General features: G+C 44.6%; 1 long non-coding RNA gene across 1 annotated transcript; it reads left to right on the top strand.

The window, feature by feature from the left end:
• Positions 1 to 379: 379 nt before the first annotated feature.
• On the top strand, positions 380 to 4,045 carry LOC141066665 (uncharacterized). Its single transcript, XR_012226438.1, has 3 exons — positions 380 to 1,987; positions 2,075 to 2,225; positions 3,203 to 4,045. It is a non-coding gene; the product is annotated as an uncharacterized lncRNA (long non-coding RNA).
• The last annotated feature ends 18,283 nt before the right edge of the window (positions 4,046 to 22,328 follow it).

The raw sequence follows: 22,328 nt of genomic DNA, 5'->3' as shown, positions 1-22,328 counted from the left end.
TTTTCGGGGGGGGTCCCCCTTTTTTTTAGAGCCAGAATGGCAACGCAGACAGCTGTGGGCTGATCTTCATAGCCTGGGAAAGGGGACATGGATATTAACCCCTTCCCAGGTTGGAAATATCAGCCCGCAGCTGTCTGTGTAGCCTTTCTGGCCCTAAAATATGGGGGACCCCCACGTCATTTTTTTCGGGGCGGTCCCCCTTTTTTTTTTTTTTTTTTAGAGCCAGAATGGCAACGCAGACAGCTGTGGGCTGATCTTCATAGCCTGGGAAAGGGGACATGGATATTAACCCCTTCCCAGGTTGGAAATATCAGTTTGCAGTTGTCTGCTTAGTCTTTCTGGCCCTAAATATGGGGGACCCCCATGTCATTTTTTTTGGGGGGGGTCCCCTTTTTTTTTCTTTTTTTTTTTAAAAGCCTCAATGGCTACGCAGACAGCTGCGGCCATATATGTACCACCTGGTAAAGGGGACCAGGATTACTCCTTAACAGGTTGTACATATCAGCCTGCAGCTGTCTGCATAGGCTTTGGGGCCCAAAACTATAGGGGGAACAGCACGTAATTATTTTAGTTTTTGGTTATTTTTTTTATAGCAAGATAAGCTACGCACAAATACCCTGTTCCCTGGCTTGAGATATTAAGGCCTCGTCACACTAAGCGATCTCGGTAGCGAGATCGCTGCTGAGTCACAACGTTTGTGACGTAACAGCGATCTCACCAGCGAGATCGCTGTGTGTGAGAGCGATCAGCGAGCGGCCCCCCTGCCGGTATCGCTGATCGCTCTGGGAAATCTCTGGACATTTCTTTGGTCGATGGTCTCCCGCTGGCCAGCACGCATCACTGCGCGTGACAGGCGGGAGACCAGCGATCAGGTTTAAAAAATAATAAAATGACCGCGAGACCGTGACATTCTCACGGTCATTCTCGCAAAGGATCACTGGGACCGGAGCGTGAAGAGAGGCCGGAAGACTGCGTGGGACATTGGAAGGTGAGAATAACAATATTTTTTATTTTAATTCTATTTTTTACAGGGGTGGCCAGCGATGCCGCACGCTCGGCCTCGCTGTGCTGATCGCTGGTGAAGCTGTCTGTGTGACAGCTCACCAGCGATCACATAGCGACTTACTAGCGATCCTGACACCTTGATATTGGTGTCGGGATCGCTGGTAAGTCGCTTAGTGTGACGGGGCCTTTAGGCCGCAGCTGTCTACTTTGCCTTTCTGAGCCTAAAATATAGGGGGACCCCACGTCAATAGTTTTTTAGGTCTCCCCTGAATTTTAGAGCCAGAAAAGAAACGCATACAACTGTGGCCAATCAGAGCCTCGAAACAGGCCATGTTTATGAACCCCAACCCAGCCTCCATTTACCATACCATAGTTGTCTGCTTTGCCTTTCTGGCACCAAAATATAGGGGGGACGTTGCGTCTACACACAAGTTTGCACTCAGAAAGGAAACGCAGACAATTGCGGGCTGATATTAATAGCCTATGAAAAGGCAATGGGTATTATCCCCTCACTCACATTCTAAAAATATGAAGCCGCTAACGTATGGCTATTTTTTTTTAGCTATACAATATCAGTGCTCACTACCTAAATTAGTTGTTAAACATTTTACTTTGGCTATTAAAAACAAATATAACAGAATTCTACACTTGTACCTCAAAAATTACATTATTTTAGCACATTATGTTACAAAGAAAATTATGTCTGGGGATTAGGTTTACTTTGGGTTAGGCATGTGATTATGGTTAGGCCATGGGTAGGGCTTATATGTAAATGTTTGTTTTTTAGATTTTTATTACTGTAACTGATATAGTTCCTAATTCCATTTTCTATTTGTGTGTAGGTGCGTGATTTCCCAGCCCTTTGGGACCCCGCAGACAGGCTGTACTAAGACCGTGGCAACAGGGATCGTTGCTGGAGCAAAATTTTGAGTGATCTGTACCCTGACTGGCACTCCTTTCCAAAAGCAACAGTCACAAATTGGTAACTAACTTTTTCAGGATGATTTTTGTTATCACGTGTTAATAAAGCAATAAAGGTGGTAAAAATGGTGTTGACTTTCTTTTGTAGACAGTGATGTAAAACAACGATGGCGTTCTGTTCGGGACAGATTTAACAAATTCCTTGTCAGCTGTCAAAAAAGTGGCGCATACCCAACCAGCAGAACATTTCCATACTTTCAAGAGCTTCAATTTCTCATCTTCAGCCGGACATTGCGAAGGTAAGTTCACCCAAAAAAAAACTCATTCAAACAGTTTTCTTTATTTGCATTACTTCTCGGATATAGAAATTTGACATCTTTTAATTTTATGAAATGCTTAGCACACTGATGGTTCCAGTTAGTCCTTGGAAATTGTCTTTCACCTGTCTTGAAAAAGTTTCCACAGATGCTTAGCACTTGTTGGCCATTTTGCCTTCACTCTGCGGGCCCACCTCAACCCACACCATCTCGATTGGGTTCAGTTCTGGTGACTGTGGAGGCCAGGTCATCTGGCGTAGCACCCCAACAGTCTACTTCTTGGTCAAATAGCCCTTACACAGGCTGGAGGTGTGTTTCTGGTCATTGTCCTGTTGACTAAAAAATTATGGTCCAACGAACAGCAAACCGGATGTAATAGCATGCCGCCTAAAGATTCTGTGGTAGCCATGCTGGTTCACAATGCCATAAATTTAGACAAAATCCACAACAGTTTCACCAGCAAAGCACCCCCACAGCATCACACCTCCTCCTCCATGCTACACGGTGTAAAACAAGCATTTCAAGTCCATCCGTTCACCTTTGTCATTGTATACTTTTTAGGCCTTCATACTGATTATACAATTTTCATTATAATGAAAATACATAGACATCTTTTCAGTCAAAGAGTTTTAACAACTTTTGGTCTCTATTGTACATTTTCACTATGCGTAATAAAGCGCTTGTGAAGCTACAATAAATTCAGACATGTGGCGCAGCTTCTCCCAATACTGCATGTTTAGCTGCCATTTGTTGGCGCTGATTGACAGCAAAGATAATTTGCACTGTGTATATATAGCATGCACTGATTACAAATGAGTGAAATACAAACGTGTTATAATCATGCAATGGAAAATGGGGCACCGCAGTTGTCATCAAATGTTTTTGGAGTTGGCCAAACAGTTGGTCAGAATAAAATATGTAATTTTTAATCCTCATTTTTTTCTTTTTTCTCTCAACAGCACTCAAGGGAACATAATTCAAAACGTCGAAGATTCAGAAGATGGAGCAGGGTCTTGTGAGGCAGCTGACATCTCGGCACCATGTAGTAACACCCCTTCTGATGTAGCCCCATCTTCATCAGCTGCAGGAACATCTGTTTCTGCAGCTGATGAACGATCGGGTTCCTCAGAAGCTTGTGTAGCCACTGCCTTTCCAGTGTCTGGAGAACCGAGCAACAAAAGAACAAAGAAAAAAACACATTGACACCACCTTAAAGGCATCCTCGGATACACTGGATTTGATTAGAAAGACGACGAGCAAGGATGAGTTCGATTTCTTTGGCATGACAATTGCCAGTAAAATTCGAGCCTTGACACCGGAGAGGCAGTCTATATTAATGACAATGGTGCAGATGTCAATCACTGCTTTACAGGACCCTGCTCCCATAGCATCGTACAGTAATATTTTAATGGGCGTTTTTAACCTGTTCCGACCAACACCACCCACCCAACAGCAGCGGCCGGTGGAGTACAGGCCACCAAATAACACAAATTACTTTAACCACTCTGACTCAGGCAGCTCCCAGGCCAACTATCCCTATACCCCTGAGTACCATTATCTCCCCTAATTGTTACCGTCAATGGTCTACATAATATTTGTTAAAATAACTAGACATGTTGTCTGTTTCTAACACCTTGGCTGCTTCAACACAATAATCCCCAAAAAAATTTGTGTTGGCTAAAAATGTCAGGTTTGTGGTTGTTCACATCTAATAATATTTTGCTGTATTTCTGGTTTTTCGATGCCAACACTGTCCTTGAATTTGTATATTGTTTTCTAAATAAAAAATAATGTATTGACAATGTGTTTGTTTTTTTTGGGACAGATTAATGTAAATGCAGTGATCTCTGCCTGTCATGTGTCGAGAATCACAGGACTATGGGCTGGAGGATCAAAAAGGTGGTTGATGCAGCAGAAACTGTAGGATTTCTAGCCAATGTACTGTGTGTAGGCTTTGAAGAAGGAAAATTAGGTGAAATAAATCAAACACACACCGTCAATACAGAATCAACCTTTTTTTGAAAAAGTTTTTCATTACAACTTGAGTGGTCCTTTCTTTTGTGACACTCTGTTCTTCCATCTTTCAGTGCTGGTCAGGCTGCCCAACACCAGCACAGGAGTATTGCCAATGCACAGCACCTTCGGGACTCATAAAATAGTCCGTAAAGGTTTCTCTCACGCACACCAGAGTTGGATGGTCTTCCCAGACACACGTTGCGCAGCTGATTACATTGTGGCTGCTGGTACTCCAAATCTACCTCTGAGCTGTACTCCCGAGCATAGTTATGGAGTACACAGCAGGCCTTAATCACAGCGTCAATGGTGTCTGTATCCAACTGGATGGCAGTGTGAAAGATCCTCCACTGACTAGTCATGATCCCGAAGGTGCATTCCACATATCTGCGTGCACAACTCAGCCGATAATTAAAAATCCTCCGCCGGTCATCCAGTCCCCTTTGTGGGTATGGGCACAGCAGGGTTGTCGTAGAGGGAAACGCCTCATCCGATACCATAACAAATGGCACTGGATCTGTGGAACCCGGCAAAGGTCTTGGGGCTGGGAGCGTTCCGCCATCTTGAAGAATTTGCTGACCAATCTGTGATGATCGCAGCACCCGAGAATCCCCAGTACTACCATAGGCACCAACGTCAATGGCAACAAATTTGTAATGTGCATCAGCCACCGCCATCAGGACCACAGAAAAATACTTCTTATAATTAAAGAAGCGTGATCCTGATCGTGGTGGCTGCTGAACCCTCACATGTTTACCATCAACTGCACCTATGCCGTTTGGGAAATTGGCCACAGACTGAAAGCCTGCTGCGACCTGCAGCCAAGTCTCCTCGGTTGGGTAAGGCATCACCATGGGCTGCAATTTCTGCCAGATCATGTTACATGTGCACCTCACAATTTGAGAGATGGTGGATTTACTAACTCTAAATTGGAGGTGTAGGGATGTATAGCTCTCTCCTGTGGCCAAAAATCTGCAAAGAAAAAGAAAACCAATATTAGAAACGTTAGCAAAACATGTTATTAAACATGTTTAACATATTCCCATTTAAGAGACTACATGAAAAAATGTTACAAAGATATCCATGTCCATCTATGTGTGAGTGTGTGTGCGGATATGTCAACCGTCTGCTGACTATGCAGTGTATCATTCCACATGGATGGCTGCCAGGGAAGAAGTGCAACATGAAGCAAAGACATGGTGTCAAGTAATTACGGAAAAGCCCATTCTTCACTGATGTCAATCAAATACAGCAAAGAAGGGGACAATGATGGCTGCATCTTCATCACCGGATGCTAGGAAACCGCTTTATGCAGCACTTCTTCACCTGTCCAATGCGTGTCACACAGAGGGCATCAATGTGTGTTGGCTGTGTCCACATGTGCGTGACACTTTGTCAACCGTGCAAGTGTTTGAAATCAGACATGTCATCGTTTTTGGGAAACGGGCCACAAAAACACGCTAACGTGCAGCAAACCATTAATTGGAGTGGGTGTACGTGTGTGAGTGTCTGGGGTACATGTCAAAAGTTACATTAAAAGGACCTGACACACTGACGTGTGAAAGAGCCTCAATCACATACAAACAAAAAATTATATACTTACCGCAAGGTGATGAGCAGCCTTTCCTCAGCAGTGATCGCCTTCCTCATTATGGTATCCGCAAAGGTCAGATATGGTGCCAATATATGTAACAATCGGTCGAATGCCGGGATGGACAGCCGACAAAACAAGATGAATTTGTCCGGAAAGCTGAAATGATATCATGACAAACATTTTAAATTCATGATGATAATATTTGAAGAGACGGATTAAAGATATTTTGAACTTACCGCCTCAAATCTTGGTAAAGGACATAAAAATGTCCCTTCTCCTGTCGCTCAGCTACAAGCGGGTGCACCCACATTCGTCGCTCCTGCAACTAAAATACAAATAAATGTTAAGAAAAAACAAAGAGGCAATGTGCACACGTAGCATATTAGCTGGCCAAACTTCAGCACAATTTAAGAAACTCACACCGCTGCCTATTCTGCATCTGTCCTAAAGACAGATTTACAATATAATCTTTGATAATATCGCTCAATAATCATAAGAGCATAAAATTATAAACACACCATTTATAGCAATAATAAGTGTGTAATAAGAGGATGGCAAAAAGGAATCCAATTAAACCGAGCCACAGTCATGCATACTCACTATGTACCTCAATGTCATATACCTCCAATTATGCTAATCCATGCCCAATAAATAAATGGTATACGGGCGCCACCGGAAGAAGCAAGCGGGCGAAACGCGCGTTGGGGCGCGGGGACAGCATCACAAACGGCACATATCCTTGCTTATATATTTAAGTAAGTACACCATTATATTTGGGTATACTCATGCGTATACCATTTATTTATTGGGCATGGATTAGGATAATTGGAGGTATATGACATTGAGGTACATAGTGAGTATGCATGACTGTGGCTCGGTTTAATTGGATTCCTTTTTGCCATCCTCTTATTACACACTTATTATTGCTATAAATGGTGTGTTTATAATTTTATGCTCTTATGATTATTGAGCGATATTATACAAAGATTATATTGTAAATCTATATGTGCTATAGTTGGTGCTGCCCTCCTAGGGGTATATGTCTGGATGAAAATAATTGGTAGCTCTTTTAAATATTTTTACAGTTTAATAAACAAAATTGTTTGTCATATTTATGGTTCTCTTCTCCTTTTTGGATGTCGGTTTGAATAGCTGCCTCCATTGTTTTTTGTGCAATTGTATGGAAGTGCCATTCTTTCAATATTTTGGACATTTAGTGGATTACCACCAGAGGATGTCTGCTTGATGGGCCGTAGCTTGCACGCTTCTTAGCTGACATTTGGTGACAAATAGCACTTCTAATATAGGTCTGCAGTCATCACCCAGGCAGGAGCTGAAGAGCTGCACGTCCTCACTCCTCCATAGCCAGGCCACACCCCCTTATTTTTATTTTTTAATGGTTCACTAATGGGACAGTTTTATAGGGCGGGTCGTCAGACGCGGCGATTCCAAATATGTGTACTTTTATTGTTTTTTTTTTGTTTTTTTTTATTTAAAAAAAATGATTTTATTAGGGAATTTTTTTTTTTTTTAAATTAGCAATTTTTTAAAAATTATTTTTACACTTTTTTTTTTAACTTTATTACATTGTCCCAGGGGGGACATAACTGTCATGTGACATATCGCTGATCAGTCACATCACAGATCACTGACAGATCAGCGATCTGTCACAGGCACTGCACTTGGCTTCCTCGTGCCTGTGCTTTACAGGCACTGAGGAAGCCAGCTCCCTGCAGGCCCCCGAAGGTCCCCATCGCCATCTTGGATTCGGGGACCTGCAGGGATGGAGCCCCCCGCAGCACGCTGCACATTGCACTGCTGTGGGGGGGCTCAGGGAAACACGGAGGGAGCCCCCTCCCTGCCGATGCTTCCCTTTAACCCCCGGTACACTGCAATCGTGTTTGATCGTGGTGTGCAAGGGGTTAACATGTCCAGGGCGGTCCGTGACCGCCCCTGACACATTGTGCCGGGTGTCAGCTGTGATAATCAGCTGACACCCGGCCGCGATCAGCGGCGCGCACTGTTGTGAGTTCATTTTCCCCTTCACCATTGAGGTCTGATGAACTTCCTCTTCTGGTGAAAGAAGGTAGTGAGGCTGATTACAAAGCACCTGAGCAGAATGATGATGACTGGGTGACTGGAATTGCTGACTGGATATAAAGCAGCCGACTCCCTTCTGCCTTGCCGGTGATTACTCTGAGGGATTCTAGGAGACCAGTCTGATTCCTGCTCCTCAAAAGCTAAGTTTTCTTCTCTGCTTTTTGCATTTTTGTTTTGGTTTTGTTTTGCCTTGTTTTTCTGGATTTCTGCCTTCCCCTGCTGGGTGAGCTGAATTCCTTTTTGATCTGTCTTCAGAAAATATCTGAGTACTGATAGTCTTTTTGAAGCCTAGCGTCTTCAGGGCTTTTTTCCCTATCAGTCTGTTGGCTCTTGTTTTGAGAGGGTTTTGGCGGATTGCAGACAGCAGCTTTTCTATTCTGTCCTATTTAGTTAGCTTGGGCCCCATCATTTGCTCAGCCTATCTTTCTATCTGTGTGAGTGTTTTTTCATCTTGCTTCACCGTCATTATATGTTGGGGGCTGCCTATTGCTTTGGGGTCTGCTCTGGGGCAGTTTAGATTTCCCTTTCTGTCTTTAGGCTATGTAGTTCTCCGGCTGTGATTGAGGGGTCTAGGGCCCCGTAGGAACCCCCCACGGCTACTGCTAGTTGTTGTTAGGTTCAGGGGTCTGCAATCCGATAGCTGCCAACTTCTCTGGTTTTCTGGACTTAGCTAGTATTTCTGTTTTTGCCTCCTACGGTGACTCATTCATAACAGAATCACCTGCCATACCGCAGATCCTAGGGTACTCAATAGCAGGAAAGAATTGTAAAAAAAAAAGTGTATATTTTTTCCTCTATATCTCTGAGGCCGTAGGGGGAATTTTTTTTTCTCTCAATGGAGATAAAGCAATTGTCTGATCGTGTGGAGCAGCTCGCTGCGGAAGTGCGGGGAATTTCCACCTACCTTGCTCATTCACATGCTGCTGAACCAAAGATCCCTACTCCTGATGTGTTTTTTGGGGATCGGTCTAAATTTTTGAATTTCAAAAATAATTGTGAATTATTTTTTGCCTTGAAACCTAACTCGTCAGGGAGCTCCGCGCAGCAGGTTAAAATTGTCATCTCTTTGCTGCGTGGCGATCCCCAGGATTGGGCGTTTTCTTTGAAACCAGATGATCCTATTCTGACTAATGTGAACGCATTTTTTCAAGCCTTGGGGTTGTTGTATGACGAACCTAATGCTATTGATCAGGCTGAAAAGACCCTGTTGGCATTGAGCCAGGGTCGAGATTCTGCAGAATTGTACTGTCAAAAATTCAGAAAGTGGGCGGTCCTTACTACCTGGAATGATAATGCCTTGGCAGCTCTCTTTCGGAGGGGTTTGTCAGAAGCTGTAAAAGATACTCTGGTGGGATTTCCTGTTCCCTCTGGTCTTGACGATTCTATGTCATTAGCCATTCAGGTTGATCGGCGTTTACGAGAACGCAGGACTGCACGAGAGGTGTTCCCACCTGTTGAACAAGTGTCTGAACCTATGCAATGTGATGAATTTTGTCCAGGGAGCAACGTCAGGAGTTCAGAAGGCGTAATAAGCTGTGTTTTTTTTGTGGAGATGCCTCGCATATTATTTCTGTCTGTCCTAAACGAGAGAAACGTTTTGCACACACGTTTTCTGTGGGTGGTGTTCAACCTAAGTTTCTTCCGGCAATTACTCTGATCTGCTCCCTGTCCACATTTTCCGCCAAGGCTTTTGTGGATTCGGGAGCAGCCCTGAACCTAATGGACTTGGATTTTGCTAAACGTGGTGGATTTCCGATGACACCTCTGTGGACGCCTATCCCTTTGAGGGGGATTGATGCTACTCCTTTGGCGAAAAATAAACCTCAGTTTTGGTCCCAGGTGGTAATGCGGGTCGCCCCAGACCATCAAGAAAATTGCAGATTTTTGGTGTTGCACAATTTGCATGATACCATTGTTCTGGGGTTTCCCTGGTTGCAAATTCATAATCCAGTTTTGGATTGGAAATCTGTGTTTGTGGTGAGTTGGGGTTGTCGGTGTGCCCTTAGTGAGGCTCCGGTTTTTTCCACCTCTCCTCAGTCGCATGATGTTCCTGACTATTTGGCGGACTTTTATGATGTATTTAGTGAGAATGAGTCTGCGTCTTTGCCTCCTCATAGGAGTTATGACTGTGCAATTGAACTGAGCCCGGGGTGTAAATTTCCCAAGGGTCGGCTCTTCAATTTATCTGTACCCGAACACGAGGCTATGCGATCCTATCTTAAGGAGGCTTTGGAGAAGGGTCATATTAGACCATCCTCTTCACCCTTAGGTGCCGGGTTTTTTTTCGTGGCCAAAAAGGATGGTTCATTAAGGCCTTGTATTGATTATCGTGCCCTCAACAAAATTACTATTAAATATCAGTATTCGTTACCCCTGATTTCGGATCTATTCTCCAGAGTTAAAGGTGCTTGCTGGTTTACCAAGCTTGACCTCAGGAGGGCGTATAATCTTATCCGCATTAAGCATGGGGATGAATGGAAGACGACGTTTAATACTCCGGAGGGACTTTTTGAGTACCTGGTAATGCCTTTTGGGCTCACTAATGTCCCTTCTGTCTTCCAGTGCTTCATGAACAACATTTTCCGAGACTTTGTGGATACATTTTTGATTATCTATCTGGATGATATTTTGATCTCCAAGGTTTGGGATTCTCATGTGGAACATGTTCGGACTGTGTTCCGGATCTTGAGGGAGAATTCCCTGTATGTCAAAGGATCGAAATGCCTTTTTGGGGTACAGAGGATTTCATTTTTGGGATTTATTTTGTCTCCGTCAACTATTGAAATGGACCCGGCCAAGGTACAGGCCATTTATGATTGGGTTCAGCCCACTTCTTTGAAGGCCCTCCAGAAGTTTTTGGGTTTTGCTAATTTTTATCAGAAATTTATAGCAAAATTTTCTAGTATTGCTAAGCCATTGACTGATCTGACTGAGAAGGGTGCTGATGTGTTGAATTGGTCTCCGGAGGCTGTTGCTTCCTTTCAGGAGCTGAAGCGAAGATTCACTTCTGCCCTGGTTTTGCGGCAACCTGATGTCTCACTCCCGTTCCAGGTAGAGGTGGACGCTTCTGAGATTGGTGCAGGAGCTGTTTTGTCCCAAAAGGATCCTGTAACATCTAAAATGAATCCCTGTGCTTTCTTTTCCCGAAAGTTCTCTCCATGTGAACGTAACTATGATGTGGGGAATCGGGAACTGTTAGCCATGAAATGGGCATTTGAGGAGTGGAGACATTGGTTGGAGGGAGCTAAACATCAAGTCGTGGTCCTCACTGACCACAAGAATTTGATTTACCTGGAGTCGGCCAAATGCTTGAACCCTAGACAGGCTAGGTGGGCCTTGTTTTTTACACGTTTTGATTTTGTGGTCTCTTTTCTTCCTGGTACTAAGAATGTCAAGGCAGATGCCCTCTCTAGGAGCTTCTTTGCTGATTCTTCTGTGGTGACCAAGCCTGCTACCATCTTAGGCGAAGGGGTAGTTCTTTCTGCCATCTCGCCCGATTTGAGACGTGCTCTGGAAGAGTTCCAGGAGGACAAACCTGAGCGTTGTCCCAGTGGAAAGTTGTATGTTCCTGACCAGTGGAAGAAAAGAGTGATGTCTGAAGTTCATTGCTCTGCATTGGCTGGTCATCCAGGTATTTTTGGTACTAGAGATCTGGTGAATCGGTCTTTTTGGTGGCCCGCCTTGTCTCGTGATGTCAGGAATTTTGTGCAGTCCTGTGGGACTTGCTCCCGGTCTAAACCTTCTTCTCGCTCTAGTGGGTTGTTGATGCCTTTGCTGGTCCCCAGGAGGCCATGGACCCATATTTCAATGGATTTCATCTCTGATATGCCTGTCTCTCAGAGAATGACTGTTATTTGGGTGATTTGTGATAGGTTCTCTAAGATGGTTCATCTTGTACCACTCCCTAAGTTGCCATCTTCCTCTGAGTTGGTGCCCCTGTTTTTGCAACAGGTGGTTCGCTTGCACGGGATTCCTGAGAACATTGTATCTGACAGAAGAGTTCAGTTTGTGTCTAGATTTTGGAGGACTTTCTGTTCCAAGCTGGGAATTCAGTTGTCCTTCTCCTCTGCTTTTCACCCTCAGACCAATGGGCAGACGGAGAGAACAAATCAGACCTTGGAGTCGTATTTGAGATGTTTTATTTCCGCTGATCAGGATGATTGGGTTTCATTTTTGCCCTTGGCCGAATTTGCTTTAAATAATAGAGCTAGTTCTGCCACTTTGATGTCACCTTTTTTTTGTAACTTTGGGTTTCATCCTCGATTTTCTTCAGGGCAGGTGGAGCCTTCTGCCTGCCCAGGTGTTGACACTGTGGTGGAGAGAATGCACCAGATCTGGGACCAAGTGGTGGATAAGTTATCTCTCTCCCAGGAAAAGGCCCAGCGGTTTTCCAACCGACATAGGACCATTGGTCCCCAGTTTAAGGTTGGTGATATGGTTTGGTTATCATCAAAAAATATCGCTATGAAGGTGGCTTCTCCTAAGTTTAAGCCTAGATTTATTGGACCTTACAAGATTTTGGAGATTATTAATCCGGTCACTTTTCGTTTGGCTCTTCCGGTCACATTTAAAATTCATAATGTGTTTCATAAGTCCTTGATGAAGAGGTTTATTGAACCAGTTGTTCCTGGGGTGGCACCTCTGGACCCTGTATTAGTTGAAGGTAACATGGAATATGAAGTAGAGAAGATACTGGATTCCCGTCTGGCTAGATGGAGACTCCAGTATTTGGTTAAGTGGAAGGGTTATGGTCAGGAGGATAATTCCTGGGTCTCTGCCTCTGATATTCATGCCAAAAGATTGGTGCGTGCCTTTCATCGGGCTCACCCTGATCGCCCTGGTGGCGTGGATGAGGGTTCGGTGTCCCCTCCTCAAGGGGGAGGTACTGTTGAGTTCATTTTCCCCTTCACCATTGAGGTCTGATGAACTCCCTCTTCTGGTGAAGGAAGGTAGTGAGGCTGATTACAAAGCACCTGAGCAGAATGATGATGACTGGGTGACTGGAATTGCTGACTGGATATAAGGCAGCCGACTCACTTCTGCCTTGTGGGTGATTTCTCTGAGGGATTCTAGGAGACCAGTCTGATTCCTGCTCCTCAAAAGCTAAGTTTTCTTTTCTGCTTTTTGCATTTGTGTTTTGGTTTTGTTTTGCCTTGTTTTTCTGGATTTTTGCCTTCCCCTGCTGGGTGAGCTGAATTCCTTTTTGCTCTGTCTTCAGAAAATACCTGAGTACTGATATAGTCTTTTTGAAGCCTAGCGTCTTCAGGGCTTTTTTCCCTCTCAGTCTGTTGGCTCTTGTTTTGAGAGGGTTTTGGCGGATTGCAGACAGCAGCTTTTCTATTCTGTCCTATTTAGTTAGCTTGGGCCCCATCATTTGCTCAGCCTATCTTTCTATCTGTGTGAGTGTTTTTTCATCTTGCTTCACCGTCATTATATGTTGGGGGCTGCCTATTGCTTTGGGGTCTGCTCTGGGGCAGTTTAGATTTCCCTTTCTGTCTTTAGGCTATGTAGTTCTCCGGCTGTGATCAAGGGGTCTAGGGCACCGTAGGAACCCCCCACGGCTACTGCTAGTTGTTGTTAGGTTCAGGGGTCTGCAATCCGATAGCTGCCAATTTCTCTGGTTTTCTGGACTTAGCTAGTATTTCTGTTTTTGCCTCCTACGGTGACTCATTCATAACAGCTCACCACGTGAGTGATGCTGATCGCGCTAGACGTACTATCCCGTCCATGGGCATAGGGGCCCGGGTCCCATGGACAGGATAGTACATCTGATGTCAGAAAGGGGTTAAATGAGAAGGTGTGTCCAAACTTTAGGTCTGTACTGTATATATAAAGCTCAATGTGGGTGTGTATGTATATATGTCCGGGATTGGCATTCGCACCATTGCAGCTACAGCCACAAAATTTGGCACAGTCACACGTCTGGACCCCAAGAGCATCATAGGCTATGTTGTGAGGCAAAAGTTTAACCCCGCGCATTCCAATTCACCAAATAATTTTTCCCCTATTAACATAATGGGGAAAAAGTGAAAGGAAAAGTGTTGGAGGCAAATTGACAGATGCCAGATGTGAACAAGGGGGACTTAAAGAATGAGAGCAATGGCGCCAAAGAGTATATACCGTACAGTTGCTAAGGAGGGGCCCTGACATGGGATACTCACCACACACGGGGATATGAACACACACACAAAATGCGCCACACACTACCACGTGCTTCAACACATATACCACCCATTTCACCACACATACACCAACCTCGCCACGTAAAAGTCGAAACACAAAAGTCGCCACTCAAAACTCGCCACGCTGTCCCAGAGCTGTTTAAAAGATGAAAAATGAGCTGTGATTGGTTGCCATCAGCAACAGTTTTCTTTGTAGACAGTTGTGGTAACTGAGGCCTATTATTCTTATCATTTCTATGGTGTTATCGTTCTACTGTAAAGCTGGAAATAACACAATTTATTACCGTGCCAACACAGACCACCCTCTGACGCAGACTGCAGGGGGAGCCCAGTATCACACAGGATAGGATTAGATACACGGCTCAGCAGTCAGTATCACACAGGAGAGGATTAGACACATGGCTCAGCAGGCAGTATCACACAAGATATATTTCTATGCCCCCCTGAGCGAGTGCATGGCCACAGCCCGTGAGGCAAACGCCCGGGTGAAGTTTGAGCCTCGGCGACCACATTCGGTGTACCCTCCCTGATGACAGACATGCCCCATAGAAGTCCATGGAGGCCACCTCGTGCTCCCTCCCTGTTGACGTGTGGTGGCTTGCAGCCCGTGAAGCACATCGGTGCCCGGGCAGACGTAAATCTCCTCGGAGGCCTCAGATGGGTGCCCTCTCTGTTGAGGCCAGACACCAGACCCCACTGGACATGAGCCCTGGAAAGAAGTTGTTAATACCTATTATCAGTGGTGGCCAGGGTGACGTCCATGCTCCTCTGGGTCCGGTAAAATCACAAGTATGAGGGCTGGTAGCGCGCACTGGAGGTGGGGACAGGTGTCATGGCGTTGGTGGCGTGGGAACACCAGGAATGGAGCTGGCATGTGCACCGGAAGTAGTACCTGGTGACGCGTGAGCAGCGCATACACCCGCAGTATGGAGGCGCCGACTAGGCAGCGCACACCGGGCTCCAGCACAGCTCCAGAAACATAGACAGAGAGGGGCAGAGCACACAGGCCAGCGCAAGGCAAAGTGTCAGCAAGCACGCACCTGAAGTAGTTACCCGGGTGTGCATACATGTGATCCTCGGCGTTTGGGCATATACACCGATTAGACTGGGGACGCAGACACTGGAACATGCAACGGATGTGGTGGCCGGGTGCGCGCATAGACCAACGGCAGTGCGCATGCATGGGGATACATTTAGGTGCAGGATCAACCAGGTGGTCAATTTAAAAAATAAAAAAAAGGGAGAATGCTGCTATTTAAAGGCAGCAGGAAATGCAGACAGGCATGACAACACCATTATTGGGTTAGATGTGACTACTCTCATCAGGAAGCGGCGGCAGCAGCTAAGCAACTTCTAAGATGGAGAGCCCTTCACCAGAGCACCTGCAACCACACCAGGAGGTGCAGGAAAGGCGGTCTCGCTCAGAAGAGAAGAGCCAGATGCGCCGCAGTAGCAGTGGGAGCCGCTCGGGCAGCGCACGGTCGGATCATCACCATTCCAAAAAGGAGGGGTCCTTTGTCTCTTTGGGAGACAGTAAGAAGACCAGTTGGCCTCCAGATCCAGTACCCGTTCTGTGAAAGCATCCGAGTGGTGAGTGAACTCTGAGAAAGTCCAGCACGCTAATGTCTGTTCTCTTTCTCTCTCTTTCTCTCTCTCTCGTCTCGTCTCTCCCCTCTTTTTACATACATTGGTGGGGTGGAGTATAGGAAGTTCCTAAAAAAAAAAAAAAAGTAGATCAAAATCTAAGAATAAAGAATGTCCCCTATGCATTAGTCCCCTAGGAGCATCCGGGAATAAAAAGTTGTGCCAGGACTGTATTATGCTAATTATGCAAATTCTCTTCAGAGAGGAAGAGGACTAGAACTCTAGTGCCACCTATTGGAAGTAGCAATCCTAAAAGTCAATGTCGACCCTTTAACGAGCCTTGTTACATATTAGGATAAAAGCCAAGCCAGAATCTCAATTTGCAGACACTGTGTTTCGGGGTACTGCCCCTCGTCAGTGCAGAGTGTGAGATCTGGTTTGACTGTGAGGACTGTATTAATAACAGTAGCAAAAAAAACCCCTGTTTGGGAGAGAAGAACAGACAAATCGCGGCGCCCTAAGTGCGTAAACACAATATTGTATTCTTTAAAGGGTGCACAATTTTATGCACTCACCTGATAGAAGCCTAATATAGCTTTAGATTGTGTATCCTCAAAAATCCTTCCTTTTGGGATACTTCTCAGTAGACAGGGCTTGCAGCTTGCCTCGGGTGGATCCAAGTGAAAGAGCCAGGTTCAGGCTCACACAGGATGAGTAAATTAAGAAAGGCACATCTAGCCCATAAACGGCAGCGCTTCCCAGGACTCACATCCAAAGATGATATTCCATATTTTTTTATTTCATAGGTTAAAAAAGAGATACAACGCGTTTCGGATACAGTGTATATCCTTCATCAGGTATCATAAAAACACAGTACAAATCCTAATAGTATAAAATTCAGTTACACTTATATATAGTGGCAACTTTTTATCCCAGTCTCAGAAACTTGATTTAGGGTGTGGACCAAGTTCAGGAACACACCCACTGATTGATCCAACCTTGACAACATAGATGCAAGAAGGAAAGAAAAAAAAAACCCAAAAGGAAAAAAAAACCCAGAGAGAAAAAAAAAGGCAACGTTCAAACTCTCTCGATGATATCATTCAATCCATTTGGATATAATGTTCCCAGTCGATATATCCAAAACGTTTCTTTCCGGTTTAAAAGAGCATTCCTATTTGCAACACCAGAGGGTATCTGCTCCACCGGAGTTACTTTTATGTTAAAAATTTTGTTAAGTTTAATTAGTAGATGCCTTGAGAGACTATGTTTTAAAAAGCCGTTTTTTCTCTATTTCTGTGACCATTAATGCGGGACCGCAGTGTCTGCACAGTGCGTCCCACATATTGCAAACTGCAACCGCATGTGATTACATATACAACAAAATCACTGTTATAGCTGAGTCTTTGTGAAATCTCAAAGACCTCACCAGTACTATTACATTTGATAGTTTTAGCCCCGTGATCTACGATCCCACAGGTACAACATTTTTTAGAGGTGCATTTAAAAACTCATTTGAAAGCACTGTGCAGACACTGCGGTCCCGCATTAATGGTCACAGAAATAGAGCAAAAAACGGCTTTTTAAAACAGTCTCTCAAGGCATCTACTAATTAAACATAAAATTTTTAACATAAAAGTAACTCCGGTGGAGCAGATACCCTCTGGTGTTGCAAATAGGAATGCTCTTTTAAACCGGAAAGAAACGTTTTGGATATATCGTCTGGGAACATTATATCCAAATGGATTGAATGATGATATAGAGAGAGTTTGAAAGTTGTCTTTTTTCTTTTTTTTTTTTTTTCTCTCTGGGTTTTTTTTTCCTTTTGGGTTTTTTTTTTTTTTTCTTTCCTTCTTGCATCTATGTTGTCAAGGTTGGATCAATCAGTGGGTGTGTTCCTGAACTTGGTCCACACCCTAAATCAAGTATCTGAGACTGGGATATAAGGTTGCTACTATATATAAATGTAATACAAAATTCACACATGGGAAGAGCATACTGCCCAATATAAATGAACATGAAAAAGAATAAGATTAAAAAATCCTTTTATTAGACATTACATAAAACCACAAAATCATAGTAATAGTAGATGAAGTAATCAGTGTTTGGGAGACAAAAAACAGATTCCCCAGAACTAATTCATAGCCAAGGCACAAGCGAAGTGCACCATAAGAAATGTTCCTAAAAGGAAGGAAGGCAAAAAATGCCCATGTCATGACCTCTCCCCATGTATACAAAAAGCACGTCTCTTTGAATCCCATAAATGTTCAATATATATACATGTCTAAATGCAAAATACAGAGACTGCAAATAAGACTACACAATAGCCAACATGCATGGAGACGCCTGCCAGTGGGGCTGTGCCTTCCCTTCTGAATAAAGTGACGGTGCAGATCAAAGTGCCATATCGTGCTTACCCATATGGGTGAATATCTAAGTTACAGGAACGTGCCCCGACACACGTTTCGCCTGTCTGGCTTCCTCGGGAGGCAGTGTGGATAGGTATGCTAGCCACATCTAAATACCCTGCCTACAGGTGCGCGATATCAGCCGCAAGGACGCGGCGCATGAGGGGCGGAGCTCACACAGGCAAAGCGTCACCGCCGGCCCTCCAATGGCGGCGCTGGTCAGGAGAAATCTCCAGTGACGTCAGTGCCCAGCGCAGTCACATGAGGAGGCCTTGGGCAACGCGAGACTGTGGAGTCGCCCGCGCATGCGCACCCCCGCGGCGGACATCTTGGTTTCTGGCAAACAGATGGGCACCAGTATCCGGTGTATAGCCAAATGTGATCTTACTAGTAAATCACATAAACGAGTAATAAGATAAAAAATGTAAGGGGCGATGCAAGGAAACAGAAATAAGGGAGAAAACAAAAGAAATGGGAAAAACGGGGAAAGGAAACAAAACGGGAGAATATAAGGGAAAAAGGGGAGGAGGGGAAAGGCAAGAAGGGGGAAGGGAGGGACCCAAAAAGGGGAGGTGACTGACAGAGACAAAAGACATCCCAATACTACCCAAATCTCTCATGCAGAGATGTGGCAGATTGTGTATAACGCCACCTACATAATGTTGGAGGATTGAAGGTCACTCCCATAAGGTTCCTAACAAAAAAAGGAGAAAAAAGCACAACATCCATTGCATCTAGTATGAATAATTAGCTTCAACCCTCCTAAAAAAGCTTTTGATGGAAAAATCATCCACGGCAAATAGACAATGATCCATTGAGCAATATTAACATTAAAAAATGATAATGTTGGCCCCCTTAAAAATAGTCTGGGTGAAATGGTGGAGGAGGATGAGGAAAAAGCCAATATGCTAAATGACTTTTTTTCAACAGTGTTTACACAAGAAAATCCCATGACGGATAACATGATCAGGGATAAAAAGTCTCCATTAAATGTCACCTGCTTAACCCAGCAGGAAGTACGGCGGCGTCTAAAAATCACTAAAATTGACAAATCCCCGGGCCCGGATGGGATACACCCCCGAGTACTTCAGGAATTAAGCACAGTCATAGATAGGCCATTATTTTTAATCTTTAAAGATTCCATAATAACAGGGTCTGTACCACAGGACTGGCGTATAGCAAATGTGGTGCCAATATTCAAAAAGGGGACAAAAACTGAACTTGGAAATTATAGGCCAGTGAGTTTAACCTCAACTGTGGGTAAAATCCTGGAGGGTTTTCTAAGAGATACTATACTGGACTATCTGGAGAAGAATAAACTTATGACCCAATATCAACATGGGTTTACAAGGGACCGTTCCTGTCAGACTAATCTGATAAGCTTTTATGAAGAGGTAAGTTCCGGACTGGGCCAAGGGAATGCAGTGGACGTGGTGTATATGGACTTTTCAAAAGCTTTTGATACGGTGCCACACAAAAGGTTGATACATAAAATGAGAACAATGGGGATAGGGGAAAATATGTGTAGGTGGGTTAAGAGCTGGCTCAGGGATAGGAAACAAAGGGTGGTTATTAATGGAGCACACTCGGACTGGGTCACGGTTAGCAGTGGGGTACCACAGGGGTCAGTTTTGGGCCCGCTTCTTTTTACCATATTTATTAATGACCTTATAAGGGGCATAGAGAGTAGAATTTCAATATTTGCAGATGACACTAAACTCTGCAGGGTAATCAATTCAGAGGAGGACAATTTTATATTACAGGAGGATTTATATAAACTAGAAGCTTGGGCTGATAAATGGCAAATGAGCTTTAATGGGGATAAATGTAAGGTCATGCACTTGGGTAGAACGAACAAGATGTATAATTATGTGCTTAATTGTAAAAGACTGGGCAAAACTGTCACTGAAAAAGACCTGGGTGTATGGGTGGACGACAAACTCACATTTAGTGGCCAGTGTCAGGCAGCTGCTGCAAAGGCAAATAAAATAATGGGATGCATTAAAAGAGGCATAGATGCTCATGAGGAGAACATAATTTTACCTCTATATAAGTCACTAGTGCGACCACACTTAGAATACTGTGTACAGTTCTGGTCTCCGGTGTATAAGAAAGACATAGCTGAACTGGAGCGGGTGCAGAGAAGAGCGACCAAGGTTATTAGGGAACTGGGGGGTCTGCAATACCAAGACAGGTTATTACACTTGGGATTATTTAGTTTGGAGAATCGAAGGCTTATGGGTGATCTTATTACAATGTATAAATATATGAGGGGACAATACAAGAAGTCTCCAGACTCCTCTCTTCTTCTCGTCCGACTACATGCACTACCGACCCCATTCCCTCACGTCTCCTCCAGTCTCTCTCTCCAGTCGTCACAACCCACCTAACTACAATCTTTAATCTCTCCCTCTCCTCGGGCATTTTCCCATCCTCCTTCAAACACGCCATCGTTACTCCATTACTAAAGAAACCTGCTCTCGACCCATCCTGCACAAACTACAGACCAGTCTCCAATCTCCCCTTCATCTCTAAACTTTTGGAATGCCTAGTTTACTCCCGCCTTACCCGTTACCTCTCCATTCACTCCCTTCTAGACCCTTCACAGTCCGGCTTCCGCCCCTACATTCGACTGAAACTGCACTCATCAAAGTGACCAATGACCTTCTGACAGCAAAACGTAACGGTGACCACTCTCTGCTCATTCTTCTTGACCTATCTGCAGCTTTCGATACTGTTGACCACTATCTCCTCTCTAGGCTCCAGTCACTAGGCATTAAGGACACTGCACTCTCCTGGTTCTCTTCCTATCTCTCTGACCGCTCCTTCAGTGTTTTGTTCTCTGGCTCCATGTCATCTCCTCTTCCTCTTGCTGTCGGGGTACCTCAGGGCTCAGTCCTTGGCCCCCTTCTTTTCTCTCTCTACACGGCCCCAAATGGACAGACCATCAGCAGATTTGGCTTTCAGTACCATCTTTATGCTGATGACACACAACTATACACGTCTTCCCCCGACCTTACCCCCGCTGTACTACAGAACGCCAGTGACTGTCTGTCTGCAGTCTCCAATATCATGTCCGCTCTCTATCTGAAACTCAACCTCTCCAAAACTGAACTTCTTCTGCTCCCGCCGTCTACTAACCTCCCTAAATCTGACATTTCCCTCTCCGTGGGTGGTACCACAATAACACCCCGGCAGCAGGCGCGCTGTCTGGGTGTTATGTTTGACACCAATCTCTCCTTCACATCCTATATACAATCCCTTGCCCGCTCTTGCCGCTTACACCTAAAGAACATCTCTAGAATCCGCCCTTTTCTCACTAAGGAAACAACAAAAACCCTCACTGTTGCATTGATCCACTCTCGCCTGGATTACTGCAACGCTCTATTAATTGGCCTCCCCGTCACTCGACTATCCCCTCTCCAGTCCATACTTAATGCAGCGGCCAGGATCGTCCATCTGGGTAATCGGTACTCGGACTCGTCCGCTCTTCGCCAGTCCTTACATTGGCTGCCCATTCATTATAGGATCCAATTCAAAGTACTTGTTCTCACCCACAAAGCTCTCCACAGTGCGGCACTCCCTTACATCTCTTCTCTCATTTCTGTCTATCGGCCTAGCCGATCGCTGCGCTCTGCAAACGACTTTCGACTAACCTCTGCACTAATCCGTACTTCCCACTCCCGACTCCAAGACTTCTCCCGTGCTGCTCCTATCCTCTGGAATGCTCTACCCCAAGAAATCAGGACTAACCACAATTTGCATAGTTTTAGGCGCTCCCTCAAAACACACCTGTTCAGAGCGGCCTATCACATTCGCTAATCAAAGTCATTCTCTGTGTAAGTGTGCGTGTGTAGCCCATTCACTATCTCCATCCATCCTTCACTCCCGCAAGATGGCTGGACCTTCATTGTAAATACACCATTGTAAATACACACCTGTACTCTGTATCTCCCTCACCTCATTGTAGATTGTAAGCTCTCACGAGCAGGGTCGTCTTATTTCGTCATATTTTGCTTTAATTATTGTATGCGTTGTTACTTATGACTTGTGTTTTGAAACTGTTAAACTGTAAAGCGCTGCGGAATATGTTGGCGCTATATAAATAAAGATTATTATTATTATTATTATTATTATTATTATTACCAAGACCTATCTAATGATCTTTTTACTCTTAGACCTGTGACTGGGACAAGGGGGCATC

Source organism: Dendrobates tinctorius, unplaced genomic scaffold, assembly GCF_039654945.1.
Source record: "Dendrobates tinctorius isolate UK_male_01 unplaced genomic scaffold, ASM3965494v1 ptg000012l, whole genome shotgun sequence".
Lineage (NCBI taxonomy): Eukaryota > Metazoa > Chordata > Amphibia > Anura > Dendrobatidae > Dendrobates > Dendrobates tinctorius.
Note: the sequence above shows the minus strand (reverse complement) of the source record. Positions and strands in the feature narration are given on the sequence as shown.